The following is a 15,955-nucleotide window of genomic DNA, read 5'->3' as shown; positions in this document are numbered from 1 at the left end:
GTAATACCTATTTACAAGGCAGGTGACAGGTCCTTGGCTTCGAACTATAGACCAATAAGCCTTACCTCCATAGTGGGAAAATTTATGGAATCAGTAATTGCCGAAGCAATTCGTAGCCATCTTGATAGACACAGATTGATTAATGAATCTCAACACGGTTTTACAAAGGGGCGTTCCTGTCTTACGAATTTACTAACATTTTTCACTAAGGTGTTTGAGGAGGTAGATCATGGTAATGAATATGAAATTGTGTATATGGACTTCAGTAAGGCTTTCGATAGAGTTCCACACCGGAGGCTATTGAGGAAACTTAAGGCACACGGAATAAGAGGATAAATTTTTTCCTGGGTAGAGGCATGGCTGACAAATAGGCAGCAGAGAGTTTGCATAAATAGGCAGAAATCAGAATGGGGGCACGTCACAAGCGGTGTTCCTCAGGGGTCAGTGTTGGGCCCGTTGTTGTTCACAATTTACATAAACGACATAGATGAGGGAATAAATAGCGACATAAGCAAATTTGCTGATGACACCAAAATAGACCGTCCAATTCATTCTAATGAGGACACTAGAGCACTCCAGGATGATTTGAATAGACTGATGCAATGGTCGGAGAAGTGGCAGATGCAGTTTAATATTGGCAAATGCAAAGTTCTAAATGGAACACGTAAATAACCATGCCACATATAAACTAAATAATGTAGATCTTAATACTACTGATTGCGAAAAGGATTTAGGAGTTCTGGTTAGCAGTAATCTAAAACCAAGACAGCAGTGCATTAGTGTTCGCAATAAAGCTAACAGAATTCTTGGCTTCATATCTAGAAGTATAAATAATAGAAGTCCTCAAGTTGTTCTTCAACTCTATATATCCTTGGTTAGGCCTCATTTACACTGTGCTGCTCAGTTGTGGTCACCGTATTACAGAATGGATATAAATGCTCTGGAAAACGTACAGAGGAGGATGATAAAGATGATCCCATGTATCAGAAATCTTCCCCATGAGGATAGACTGAGGACCCTGAATCTGCACTCTCTCGAAAGGCGTAGAATTAGGGAGAGTATGATTGAGGTGTATAAATGGAAAACAGGAAGAAACAAAGGGGATGTAAATAGCGTGCTGAAATTTTCCAGCCAAGACAGGACTCGCAGCAATGGTTTCAAGTTGGAAAAATTCAGATTCAGGAAGGATATAGGAAAGTACTGGTTTGGTAATAGAGTTGTGGATGAGTGGAACAAACTCCCGAGTACCGTTATTGAGGCTAAAACGTTATGTAGTTTTAAAAATAAGTTAGATAAATACATGAGTGGGTGTGGGTGGGTGTGAGTTGGACCTGACTAGCTTGTGCTGCTGGGTCAGGTGCCGTTCTCCTTCCTTGAGTGGAGGTGACCAGACTGGGTGGGTCATTGGGCTAACCCGGGGGGGGTCATTGGACTTATCCGGGGGGGGGGGAATGAACCTGCTCCACATGGGTCAGTAGGCCTGTTGCAGTTCTTTCTTATGTTCTTAATTCCTAGGCCTTTTGTGTATCCATACGCTCTTGCGCTACCATCCACAAGATGAATATGGGGTGCACAATAAACTGGCCACTTCGATGGCAAAATCTAATCATGCGCCGAGTAAGTGTCAACTATAATTTAATATTTGGATATAGCGACAGCTCTCGTTATTCAGCAGAACATAATCATCGTCCAGTCCTGATGCCACCACGAGCCCAAGTACAGAGTGAAGGACCTGGGGCACAAAAGTCTATTTTGTCCCCTATCCATAATATTGTACAAGGTAGGTAGGAACTTAATTGCAATACAGTGGTGTTGGTGTAGGGCAAGTGAGGTGGTTAATCTCTAGTGCTGGTCAGAGTGTCGTTTCAACACGTCGTGTATTTACCGTTGTGTCGGTCCCAGCCTCATCCAAAGACCAATTAAGCAGGACCATTCACCCTGGTAATAAACCAGGAACCAGGCGTTAACAAGGACATTATACGGTAAGTGTATAGTGTCTAGTGTACCTGTTTTATGTACTGTAACCCCCCCCCCCTCTTTTCTAGTCCAGAAAAGTGGTTTTACTAAATCATTGTCAGGGCTTGTAGAGAGGTTCTCATACTCTGGGTGAATAGATTGGCACTGATTAACAGCCAGTCAAGTATACACACATATAGTCGTCCACGCTAGTTATTCAGCTTATCATTTACCTTACAGTTGTAAAAGTGACATTGTTGTGATCCTTGAAAGTGAGATCTAATATAATCACTCCTAGGTCTCTCACATTAATCTGATGTTGTAATGATTGATATGGTAGATACTCTGTTTCAGTCTTTGTTTTCTCAGTCTTTACATAATAGAATAATTGACGGTTGTCTTCATTGAACAGCATATTTTTGTCAGCATCCCACTGAAAAACTATATTAGGTTGAAGGTTTGTTGTGTCCTCGGTGGATGATGATGCCTGTCCATCGTCTACCAAGTCTCTGACTTTCATGGAGGATGATTTGGGAACAGTCCCTCAAGTATTTTCCTGGTATAAATCTTGATGTATCTTTCTCACCTACGTTAATATATAGCAATATTTCAGCCTAGAGAGAAGTGACTTTATCAGCTTGGAATCTCTTGTTGTGATGGTTCTCATTATCCAGCTTATCATTTTCACTTTGATTATTGAATGTGAGGTAATCTGACATTATCACTCCCAGGTCTCTCACATTAAATTTTCGCTGCGTTGAAGTGATTCAAGTTAGTTTTGCTCTCTGTTACTATTTTTATTTCCTCCTTGAACATTACATTGTTGTAGCTGACTCACAGGAAGACTTTATATCAATGGATATTGCTCAGTTAAATTCTAGTATCGTCTGGAAAAAAAAAGATATGGTGTTATGTTTCATGTCTGTCTCTCTGTCGTATATGAGAATGAGAAATGGACAAGGAGGCAGCGGTGATTACTGTGTCGTGGGGAACACCACAGGGAAGAAGGGAAGGCAGGGGGGATTACTGTGTCGTGGGGAACACCACACGGAAGAGGGGAAGGCAGGGGGGATTACTGTGTCGTGGGGAACACCACACGGAAGAGGGGAAGGCAGGGGGGATTACTGTGTCGTGGGGAACACCACACGGAAGAAGGGAAGGCAGGGGTGAGTACTGTGTCGTGGGGAACACCACAGGGAAGAAGGGAAGGCAGGGGTGAATACTGTGTCGTGGGGAACACCACAGGGAAGAAGGGAAGGCAGGGGGGATTACTGTGTCGTGGGGAACACCACAGGGAAGAAGGGAAGGCAGGGGGGATTACTGTGTCGTGGGGAACACCACAGGGAAGAAGGGAAGGCAGGGGTGATTACTGTGTCGTGGGGAACACCACAGGGAAGAAGGGAAGGCAGGGGTGATTACTGTGTCGTGGGGAACACCACAGGGAAGAAGGGAAGGCAGGGGGGATTACTGTATCGTGGGGAACACCACAGGGAAGAGGGGAAGGCAGGGGGGGATTACTGTGTCGTGGGGAACACCACAGGGAAGAAGGGAACTAAGGGGTGAGTACTGTGTCGTGGGGAACACCACAGGGAAGAAGGGAAGGCAGGGGGGATTACTGTGTCGTGGGGAACACCACAGGGAAGAAGGGAAGGCAGGGGGGATTACTGTGTCGTGGGGAACACCACAGGGAAGAAGGGAAGGCAGGGGGGATTACTGTGTCGTGGGGAACACCACAGGGAAGAAGGGAAGGAAGGGGTGAGTACTGTGTCGTGGGGAACACCACAGGGAAGAAGGGAAGGCAGGGGTGAGTACTGTGTCGTGGGGAACACCACAGGGAAGAAGGGAAGGAAGGGGTGAGTACTGTGTCGTGGGGAACACCGCAGGAAAGAAGGGAAGGCAGGGGTGAGTACTGTGTCGTGGGGAACACCGCAGGAAAGAAGGGAAGGCAGGGGTGATTACTGTGTCGTGGGGAACACCACAGGGAAGAAGGGAAGGCAGGGGTGAGTACTGTGTCGTGGGAACACCGCAGGAAAGAAGGGAAGGCAGGAGTGAGTACTGTGTCGTGGGGAACACCGCAGGAAAGAAGGGAAGGCAGGGGTGAGTACTGTGTCGTGGGGAACACCACAGGGAAGAAGGGAAGGCAGGGGTGAGTACTGTGTCGTGGGAACACCACAGGAAAGAAGGGAAGGCAGGAGTGAGTACTGTGTCGTGGGGAACACCGCAGGAAAGAAGGGAAGGCAGGGGTGAGTACTGTGTCGTGGGGAACACCACAGGGAAGAAGGGAAGGCAGGGGTGAGTACTGTGTCGTGGGGAACACCACAGGGAAGAAGGGAAGGCAGGGGTGAGTAATGTGTCGTGGGGAAGACCGCAGGAAAGAAGGGAAGGCAGGGGTGAGTACTGTGTCGTGGGGAACACCACAGGGAAGAAGGGAAGGAAGGGGTGAGTACTGTGTCGTGGGGAACACTACAGGGACGAGGGGAAGGCAGGGGTGAGTACTGTGTCGTGGGGAACACCACAGGGAAGAAGGGAAGGCAGGGGTGAGTACTGTGTCGTGGGGAACACCGCAGGAAAGAAGGGAAGGCAGGGGTGAGTACTGTGTCGTGGGGAACACCACAGGGAAGAAGGGAAGGCAGGGGTGAGTACTGTGTCGTGGAAAACACCACAGGGAAGAAGGGAAGGCAGGGGTGAGTACTGTGTCGTGGGGAACACCGCAGGAAAGAAGGGAAGGCAGGGGTGAGTACTGTGTCGTGGGGAACACCACAGGGAAGAAGGGAAGGCAGGGGTGAGCACTGTGTCGTGGGGAACACCAAAGGGAAGAAGGGAAGGCAGGGGTGAGTACTGTGTCGTGGGGAACACGGCAGGAAAGAAGGGAAGGCAGGGGTGAGTACTGTGTCGTGGGGAACACCGCAATAAAGAAGGGAAGGCAGGGGTGAGTACTGTGTCGTGGGGAACACCGCAGGAAAGAAGGGAAGGCAGGGGTGAGTACTGTGTCGTGGGGAACACCGCAGGAAAGAAGGGAAGGCAGGGGTGATTACTGTGTCGTGGGGAACACCACAGGGAAGAAGGGAAGGCAGGGGTGAGTACTGTGTCGTGGGGAACACCGCAGGAAAGAAGGGAAGGCAGGAGTGAGTAATGTGTCGTGGGGAACACCGCAGGAAAGAAGGGAAGGCAGGGGTGAGTACTGTGTCGTGGGGAACACCGCAGGAAAGAAGGGAAGGCAGGGGTGAGTACTGTGTCGTGGGGAACACCACAGGGAAGAAGGGAAGGCAGGGGTGAGTAATGTGTCGTGGGGAAGACCGCAGGAAAGAAGGGAAGGCAGGGGTGAGTACTGTGTCGTGGGGAACACCACACTGAAGAAGGGAAGGAAGGGGTGAGTACTGTGTCGTGGGGAACACTGCAGGAAAGAAGGGAAGGCAGGGGTGAGTACTGTGTCGTGGGGAACACCACAGGGAAGAAGGGAAGGCAGGGGTGAGCACTGTGTCGTGGGGAACACCAAAGGGAAGAAGGGAAGGCAGGGGTGAGTACTGTGTCGTGGGGAACACGGCAGGAAAGAAGGGAAGGCAGGGGTGAGTACTGTGTCGTGGGGAACACCGCAAGAAAGAAGGGAAGGCAGGGGTGAGTACTGTGTCGTGGGGAACACCGCAGGAAAGAAGGGAAGGCAGGGGTGAGTACTGTGTCGTAGGGAACACCGCAGGAAAGAAGGGAAGGCAGGGGTGAGTACTGTGTCGTGGGGAACACCGCAGGAAAGAAGGAAAGGCAGGGGTGAGTACTGTGTCGTGGGGAACACCGTAGGAAAGAAGGGAAGGCAGGGGTGAGTACTGTGTCGTGGGGAACACCACAGGTAAGAAGGGAAGGCAGGGGTGAGTACTGTGTCGTGGGGAACACCGCAGGAAAGAAGGGAAGGCAGGGGTGAGTACTGTGTCGTGGGGAACACCACAGGGAAGAAGGGAAGGAAGGGGTGAGTACTGTGTCGTGGGAAACACCACAGGGAAGAAGGGAAGGCAGGGTGAGTACTGTGTCGTGGGGAACACCACAGGGAAGAAGGGAAGGCAGGGGTGAGTACTGTGTCGTGGGGAACACCGCAGGAAAGAAGGGAAGGCAGGGGTGAGTACTGTGTCGTGGGGAACACCACAGGGAAGAAGGGAAGGCAGGGGTGAGCACTGTGTCGTGGGGAACACCAAAGGGAAGAAGGGAAGGCAGGGGTGAGTACTGTGTCGTGGGGAACACGGCAGGAAAGAAGGGAAGGCAGGGGTGAGTACTGTGTCGTGGGGAACACCGCAAGAAAGAAGGGAAGGCAGGGGTGAGTACTGTGTCGTGGGGAACACCGCAGGAAAGAAGGGAAGGCAGGGGTGAGTACTGTGTCGTAGGGAACACCGCAGGAAAGAAGGGAAGGCAGGGGTGAGTACTGTGTCGTGGGGAACACCGCAGGAAAGAAGGAAAGGCAGGGGTGAGTACTGTGTCGTGGGGAACACCGTAGGAAAGAAGGGAAGGCAGGGGTGAGTACTGTGTCGTGGGGAACACCACAGGTAAGAAGGGAAGGCAGGGGTGAGTACTGTGTCGTGGGGAACACCGCAGGAAAGAAGGGAAGGCAGGGGTGAGTACTGTGTCGTGGGGAACACCACAGGGAAGAAGGGAAGGAAGGGGTGAGTACTGTGTCGTGGGAAACACCACAGGGAAGAAGGGAAGGCAGGGTGAGTACTGTGTCGTGGGGAACACCACAGGGAAGAAGGGAAGGCAGGGGTGAGTACTGTGTTGTGGGGAACACCACAGGGAAGAAGGGAAGGCAGGAGTGAGTACTGTGTCGTGGGGAACACCACAGGAAAGAAGGGAAGGCAGGGGTGAGTACTGTGTCGTGGGGAACACCACAGGGAAGAAGGGAAGGCAGGGGTGAGTACTGTGTCGTGGGGAACACTGCAGGGAAGAGGGGAAGGCAGGTGTGAGTACTGTGTCGTGGGGAACACCACAGGGAAGAAGGGAAGGCAGGGGTGAGTACTGTGTCGTGGGAACACCGCAGGAAAGAAGGGAAGGCAGGAGTGAGTACTGTGTCGTGGGGAACACCGCAGGAAAGAAGGGAAGGCAGGGGTGAGTACTGTGTCGTGGGGAACACCACAGGGAAGAAGGGAAGGCAGGGGTGAGTACTGTGTCGTGGGAACACCACAGGAAAGAAGGGAAGGCAGGAGTGAGTACTGTGTCGTGGGGAACACCGCAGGAAAGAAGGGAAGGCAGGGGTGAGTACTGTGTCGTGGGGAACACCACAGGGAAGAAGGGAAGGCAGGGGTGAGTACTGTGTCGTGGGGAACACCACAGGGAAGAAGGGAAGGCAGGGGTGAGTAATGTGTCGTGGGGAAGACCGCAGGAAAGAAGGGAAGGCAGGGGTGAGTACTGTGTCGTGGGGAACACCACAGGGAAGAAGGGAAGGAAGGGGTGAGTACTGTGTCGTGGGGAACACTACAGGGACGAGGGGAAGGCAGGGGTGAGTACTGTGTCGTGGGGAACACCACAGGGAAGAAGGGAAGGCAGGGGTGAGTACTGTGTCGTGGGGAACACCGCAGGAAAGAAGGGAAGGCAGGGGTGAGTACTGTGTCGTGGGGAACACCACAGGGAAGAAGGGAAGGCAGGGGTGAGTACTGTGTCGTGGAAAACACCACAGGGAAGAAGGGAAGGCAGGGGTGAGTACTGTGTCGTGGGGAACACCGCAGGAAAGAAGGGAAGGCAGGGGTGAGTACTGTGTCGTGGGGAACACCACAGGGAAGAAGGGAAGGCAGGGGTGAGCACTGTGTCGTGGGGAACACCAAAGGGAAGAAGGGAAGGCAGGGGTGAGTACTGTGTCGTGGGGAACACGGCAGGAAAGAAGGGAAGGCAGGGGTGAGTACTGTGTCGTGGGGAACACCGCAATAAAGAAGGGAAGGCAGGGGTGAGTACTGTGTCGTGGGGAACACCGCAGGAAAGAAGGGAAGGCAGGGGTGAGTACTGTGTCGTGGGGAACACCGCAGGAAAGAAGGGAAGGCAGGGGTGATTACTGTGTCGTGGGGAACACCACAGGGAAGAAGGGAAGGCAGGGGTGAGTACTGTGTCGTGGGGAACACCGCAGGAAAGAAGGGAAGGCAGGAGTGAGTAATGTGTCGTGGGGAACACCGCAGGAAAGAAGGGAAGGCAGGGGTGAGTACTGTGTCGTGGGGAACACCGCAGGAAAGAAGGGAAGGCAGGGGTGAGTACTGTGTCGTGGGGAACACCACAGGGAAGAAGGGAAGGCAGGGGTGAGTAATGTGTCGTGGGGAAGACCGCAGGAAAGAAGGGAAGGCAGGGGTGAGTACTGTGTCGTGGGGAACACCACACTGAAGAAGGGAAGGAAGGGGTGAGTACTGTGTCGTGGGGAACACTGCAGGAAAGAAGGGAAGGCAGGGGTGAGTACTGTGTCGTGGGGAACACCACAGGGAAGAAGGGAAGGCAGGGGTGAGCACTGTGTCGTGGGGAACACCAAAGGGAAGAAGGGAAGGCAGGGGTGAGTACTGTGTCGTGGGGAACACGGCAGGAAAGAAGGGAAGGCAGGGGTGAGTACTGTGTCGTGGGGAACACCGCAAGAAAGAAGGGAAGGCAGGGGTGAGTACTGTGTCGTGGGGAACACCGCAGGAAAGAAGGGAAGGCAGGGGTGAGTACTGTGTCGTGGGGAACACCGCAGGAAAGAAGGGAAGGCAGGGGTGAGTACTGTGTCGTGGGGAACACCGCAGGAAAGAAGGAAAGGCAGGGGTGAGTACTGTGTCGTGGGGAACACCGTAGGAAAGAAGGGAAGGCAGGGGTGAGTACTGTGTCGTGGGGAACACCACAGGTAAGAAGGGAAGGCAGGGGTGAGTACTGTGTCGTGGGGAACACCGCAGGAAAGAAGGGAAGGCAGGGGTGAGTACTGTGTCGTGGGAAACACCACAGGGAAGAAGGGAAGGCAGGGTGAGTACTGTGTCGTGGGGAACACCACAGGGAAGAAGGGAAGGCAGGGGTGAGTACTGTGTTGTGGGGAACACCACAGGGAAGAAGGGAAGGCAGGAGTGAGTACTGTGTCGTGGGGAACACCACAGGAAAGAAGGGAAGGCAGGGGTGAGTACTGTGTCGTGGGGAACACCACAGGGAAGAAGGGAAGGCAGGGGTGAGTACTGTGTCGTGGGGAACACTGCAGGGAAGAGGGGAAGGCAGGTGTGAGTACTGTGTCGTGGGGAACACCACAGGGAAGAAGGGAAGGCAGGGGTGAGAACTGTGTCGTGGGGAACACCGCAGAAAAGAAGGGAAGGCAGGGGTGAGTACTGTGTCGTGGGGAACACCGCAGGGAAAAGGGGAAGACAGGGTTGAGTACTGTGTCGTGGGGGGAACACCACAGGGAAGAAGGGAAGGCAGGGGTGAGTACTGTGTCGTGGGGAACACCACAGGGAAGAGGGGAAGGCAGGGGTGAGTACTGTGTCATGGGGAACACCACAGGGAAGAGGGGAAGGCAGGGGTGAGTACTCTGTAGTGGGGAACACCACAGGGAAGAAGGGAAGGCAGGGGTGAGTACTGTGTCATGGGGAACACCACAGGGAAGAGGGGAAGGCAGGGGTGAGTACTCTGTAGTGGGGAACACCACAGGGAAGAAGGGAAGGCAGGGGTGAATACTGTGTCGTGGGGAACACCACAGGGAAGAAGGGAAGGAAGGGGTGAGTACTGTGTCGTGGGGAACACCACAAGGAAGAGTGGAAGGCAGGGGTGAGTACTCTGTAGTGGGGAACACCACAGGGAAGAAGGGAAGGCAGGGGTGAGTACTGTGTCGTGGGGAACATCACAGGGAAGAAGGGAAGGCAGGGGTGAGTACTGTGTCGTGGGGAACACCACAGGGAAGAAGGGAAGGAAGGGCTGAATACTCTGTAGTGGGAAACACCACAGGGAAGAAGGGAAGGAAGGGGTGAGTACTGTGTAGTGGGAAACACCACAGGGAAGAAGGGAAGGAAGGGGTGAATAGTGTGTAGTGGGAAACACCACAGGGAAGAAGGGAAGGCAGGGGTGAGTACTGTGTCGTGGGGAACACCACAGGGAAGAAGGGAAGGCAGGGGTGAGTACTGTGTCGTGGGGAACACCACAGGGAAGAAGGGAAGGCAGGGGTGAGTACTGTGTCGTGGGGAACACCACACGGAAGAAGGGAAGGAAGGGGTGAGTACTGTGTCGTGGGGAACACCGCAGAAAAGAAGGGAAGGCAGGCGTGAGTACTGTGTCGTGGGGAACACCGCAGTTAAAAGGGGAAGACAGGGTTGAGTACTGTGTCGTGGGGAACACCACAGGGAAGAAGGGAAGGTAGGGGTGAGTACTATGTCGTGGGGAACACCACAGGGAAGATGGAAAGACAGGGGTGAGTACTGTGTCGTGGGGAACACCACAGGGAAGAAGGGAAGGCAGGGGTGAGTACTGTGTCATGGGGAACACCACAGGGAATAGGGGAAGGCAAGGGTGAGTACTCTGTAGTGGGGAACACCACAGGGAAGAAGGGAAGGCAGGGGTGAGTACTGTGTCGTGGGGAACACCACAGGGAAGAAGGGAAGGCAGGGGTGAGTACTATGTCGTGGGGAACACCACAGGGAAGAAGGGAAGGAAGGGGTGAGTACTGTGTCGTGGGGAACACCGCAGGAAAGAAGGGAAGGCAGGGGTGAGTACTGTGTCGTGGGGAACACCACAGGGAAGAAGGGAAGGAAGGGGTGAGTACTGTGTCGTGGGGAACACTACAGGGAAGAGGGGAAGGCAGGTGTGAGTACTGTGTCGTGGGGAACACCACAGGGAAGAAGGGAAGGCAGGGGTGAGTGCTGTGTCGTGGGGAACACCGCAGAAAAGAAGGGAAGACAGGGTTGAGTACTGTGTCGTGGGGAACACCACAGGGAAGAAGGGAAGGCAGGGGTGAGTACTATGTCGTGGGAAACACCACAGGGAAGAAGGGAAGGAAGGGGTGAGTACTGTGTAGTGGGAAACACCACAGGGAAGAAGGGAAGGAAGGGGTGAATAGTGTGTCGTGGGAAACACCACAGGGAAGGAAGGGGTGAATACTGTGTAGTGGGAAACACCACAGGGAAGAAGGGAAGGCAGGGGTGAGTACTGTGTCGTGGGGAACACCACAGGGAAGAAGGGAAGGCAGGGGTGAATACTGTGTCGTGGGGAACACGGCAGGAAAGAAGGGAAGGCAGGGGTGAGTACTGTGTCGTGGGGAACACCACAGGGAAGAAGGGAAGGAAGGGATGAGTACTGTGTCGTGGGGAACACCACAGGGAAGAAGGGAAGGCAGGGGTGAGTACTTTGTCGTGAGGAACACCACAGGGAAGAAGGGAAGGCAGGGGTGAGTACTGTGTCGTTGGGAACACCACAGGGAAGAAGGGAAGGCAGGGGTGAGTACTGTGTCGTAGGGAACACCACAGGGAAGAAGGGAAGGCAGGGGTGAGTACTGTGTCGTGGGGAACACCACAGGGAAGAAGGGAAGGCAGGGGTGAGTACTGTCTCGTGGGGAACACCACAGGGAAGAAGGGAAGGCAGGGGTGAGTACTGTGTCGTTGGGAACACCATATGGAAGACGGGAAGGCAGGGGTGAGTACTGTGTCGTGGGGAACACCACAGGGAAGAAGGGAAGGCAGGGGTGAGTACTGTGTCGTGGGGAACACCACAGGGAAGAAGGGAAGACAGGGGTGAGTACTGTGTCGTGGGGAACACCACAGGGAAGAAGGGAAGGCAGGGGTGAGTACTGTGTCGTTGGGAACACCATATGGAAGACGGGAAGGCAGGGGTGAGTACTGTGTCGTGGGGAACACCACAGGGAAGAAGGGAAGGCAGGGGTGAGTACTGTGTCGTGGGGAACACCACAGGGAAGAAGGGAAGACAGGGGTGAGTACTGTGTCGTGGGGAACACCACAGGGAAGAAGGGAAGGCAGGGGTGAGTACTGTGTCGTGGGGAACACCGCAGCGAAGAAGGGAAGGCAGGGGTGAGTACTGTGTAGTGGGGAACACCACAGGGAAGAAGGGAAGGCAGGGGTGAGTACTGTGTCGTGGGGAACACCACAGGAAAGAAGGGAAGGCAGGGGTGAGTACTGTGTCGTGGGGAACACCACAGGGAAGAAGGGAAGGCAGGGGTGAGTACTGTGTCGTGGGGAACACCACAGGGAAGAAGGGAAGGCAGGGGTGAGTACTGTGTCGTGGGGAACACCACAGGGAAGAAGGGAAGGCAGGGGTGAGTACTGTGTCCTGGGGAACACCACAGGGAAGAAGGGAAGGCATGGGTGAGTACTGTGTCGTGGGGAACAGAACTTTTCACTCTGACAGCCTCTGATTTAACTCTTTTCGCTATTACTTTTTTGTTCTATTTATTAGAAAGTTAAATAGCCATCTTCCCAATTTCTCAGACATTCCTCTGGTGCATACTTTTTTGCGCTATAACACCACATGAAGACTACTGCGGTGTTGGGCTGGTATATCTTATTTGTAAAGTTCCACTTATCCCTGTAAAGGTCAGCCCATCCTATCACAGTCCTGACAGTTGAGTGATACTGTTCTTTGTTCTAAAGGTCAGAACATTCTATCATGTTGTTGACAGTTAAGAAAGACGCTTTCTTGCTCCCTCTAAAGGTCACATTGACCAGCATCAACACTGCTACGCGCTTTATGTACCCTTCCGTTCTCTTACTTACTATGTTTCTCTATATAATTAATAATTTTCTCTCGTTTTCTCTTTCTCTCTCTCTCTCTCTCTCTCTCTCTCTCTCTCTCTCTCTCTCTCTCTCTCTCTCTCTCTCTCTCTCTCTCTCTCTCTCTCTCAATCTCGTTCTCTCTTTTTCTCTCTCTTGTTTTTTTTACACGTGGATTGACAAGGTTAGGTTAAGGTGGGAGAGAGTGCTTAGCTAGAAAGAGGGCGGAGAACTTTCAGTTAAGTCAAACATCTGAACTGCTGAGAACACTTGAAAGTCCTTAAAATATATTCTTTGGAACGTAGGCGAGAAAGGTATATTATAATTTACAGCTGGAGGGGCTGGTCCCAAACCTGCACACAGAAATCTCTCTCCGTATTAAAGTAAGGAACTTGGCAGATTGTGCAAGGTACCTATTATAATATACCATTGGTACTTCCCGAGAGGACTCGGTAAGTACCAATGGTCCTCAACATTTAAATTCCTCAGATTAGTTCTTGATCAACCTGGATGTGGTTCATACGTTGGACTGCGTGCGGCCAGCTCTAACAGCCTAGTCAATCGGGCCAGCAACTAGGAGGTCTGGTCTGGGACCGAGCATGATAAGGTAGTCGTACACTGCATGTAAGTACTAGTCTGTAAAATTACCTGCCATCTTAATAAGCAAAAAAATATATATATATGTTTTATTGGTTTATGTAATAATACACTGCAACCTAAACCAACATAAAAGAAAACTGTTTGTGAATTAAGAGCAAGGTTTAAGAGAATAAGGAAGGTTTAAGAAAATAAGGAAGGTTTAAAAAATAAAGCAGGTTTAAGTAAATGAATCCTGAGCTTTATCAGAAAATTAACGAGCTAAAATGAAGGTAAGTTGCTGGAGGAGATGAGTGAAAATGTTGAGATGTGGCCAGAGGAGTCCAGGAGCTGCAAATACGCAACTCACCTCTTCATCCAAAAGTTTTTCATTTGTTGTCATTGCTCGGTGAACCTCGAGCCTGGTTCAAGTGTGTGTGCTCCCGCTTGATGGGAAGCTCTACTCTCAAGGTCAACTTCAAGGAGCTGGTTAAAAGACGAGGGTGAGCTCTTGCCCTTGGACTGTGTTAATGAGAAGATTGGTGGACTGGTCAAGTTTTATTTTACCGGTTCTGTCGAAGCGTTTAACTCGCAGCTGAAGGTTAAGAACATCCCTGGTGCGTGATATCTGCGCTTTAAGTTAAGCCAGAGCTCTCTGAGACGCAGCACGAAATAGCAAGACTGTATAACATACAAATTAATGTATAATATTGCAAGGTAAATGGATACTCCTGGGAAAAAACATGTTGCAAAACTGCAAATTCTTAGACGGTAATGAGTTGGTGTCGTGACTTAGTGGCAATGATTGCAGACTGTCTGCCCTTGTCAATTCCTAGCAAGCATCTTGTACATCGTAATCATGTTTCTCCTATCTCTCTCTTTCGGCGTCATCAGTTCCATCAGTCTTAATACTGCACACCCTCAACTCTGAACTTCGGTGTGTTTGCAGACCTGATCAGTCCATCCAACGAGAGGTCTGGTCTGAAACCGGGCCATGAGAGCGTTGACCCTCGGGAATATCTCCAGGTAGGGAGGCAGGTGGAATTGTTTTCTCTAGGCTGGAATACGCTGTTAAGATATGACCACCCAAGATCTAAATTTCTTCCCCGAGAGGATACCCTCTTTAGCACTCGAAGTACGCTGCAGACACCTCTACGGCAGAAGAGGATGAGGGAGCTCTGGTTAAAGAAATGGGAAACATCAATCACAGACTGCGTTATGTAGACTCCGGGCGAGACAGAGGGACCAGACATAAACATTGTGATAATTTGTTCTCTCTCGTCTGGATTATTATTCCTTCCACTTCCTTTCGAAGTAGGAGCGATTTCATGGCAATTTTTGGCAGTGCCTCACAGCGCTTGGAATGTGCATTCTGGAACGTAGACGAGAGGGGATATTTGATATTTGATATAAGGCCTACTGGCCCCTTGTATGGGCCAGTAGGCCTTCTGCAGTGTTCCTCCATTCTTATGTTCTTATGTTCTCATTGCCATAAGTAACTGGAGTGAAAGATGAGGGAAGAAGAGTAGAATAACCCCAGTGAAAAACGGGGGTGTGATAAACACAGAGAACCCACACCACGGGTGGGGATTGAACTCGTGGCGAGTGAGTTGTTAAACTCCAGGCCAGCGCGTAAGTCACAATCTGTGGTCCAAGGCTCTTCAGTCTTATACTAAATGATACAAGAAATATTGGAACAAAGGTTGAGGCTTTCAAGAGGAAATCTGACAATTATCTGCAGCATGTTCAAGATAAACCATCTTGTGATAGGGCTGTAAATAACAGCCCAATTAACCAGGCAATCAACAGTTAAGTCTGGCTTCAGGCAGGGTTTCACGAGCAGAGTTCTCGAGATCAGTCACAGGTATTTCACAGGTATGGTATTGGGCGTTTTAAGACAGGTCTTACATGACCTGTTTAGAGTCCTAGTCGATTCTTTACTAATGATCCTGAAGTTTTTTTTAAATATATGCTATCCTTCTCCAGTGATATGTTTGGTGTGTTGTTTACTCTCAGATCCTTTCCTTTCATCGATATTTGTAGGTTTTTGTTCTCACTGTCTGTACACTGTCTAATTTTTCCCCTCTCATTCCTTGATCAACATGACTATGCACTTGCTTGGAATGATCTCCTGCAGCACTTACTCTACCTCGGCAGCCTGTCAAAGTCTTCCTGGAGCCTGTCTATTTCCTCTCTCATTTGTATTCTTCTCAGAAGATTCATAGTCAACAGAGACACACAATTCGATCTTTTCTGTCAGGCCATTTACATACAGTATGGACAGTCATGGGTCGACTAGTAAAATGTCATCCCGTCTTTCAGTGACGGTACATCTTGTCCACAGTTCCTGATCAGCCAGACTGTAGTGCATAGTGCAACTAATGTGACATTTTATTGTGGCAACGTTTCGCTCTCAAGCTTGACAAAGCTCCTGGAGAGCGAAACGTTGCCACAATAAAATGTCACATTAGTTGCACTTGTGTCCTTTTACTTTTCATTATATTATCACTTTTTTTGTTTTGCCTCTCTCTCCAGGTGCTCCAGTACAGCATCCTTTCTTGTGTGGATGTTCATCTTGATAATTAAGACACTTGCACACGTGTCTTACTTATCAACCTGTCTGTATTGTGTATCATTTTGATGTTCCACTTCTCTAGTATCATTTCTTGTTCCTCTATGATACCTCTGCTTATTTTAGTTCCTCGCAAACCTGTCTTAGTTAGTGTTCCTCCAGTCTTTCATGAGACTTG

This window comes from Cherax quadricarinatus, chromosome 1, assembly GCF_038502225.1.
Source record: "Cherax quadricarinatus isolate ZL_2023a chromosome 1, ASM3850222v1, whole genome shotgun sequence".
Classification (NCBI taxonomy): Eukaryota; Metazoa; Arthropoda; class Malacostraca; order Decapoda; family Parastacidae; genus Cherax; species Cherax quadricarinatus.
Note: the sequence above shows the minus strand (reverse complement) of the source record.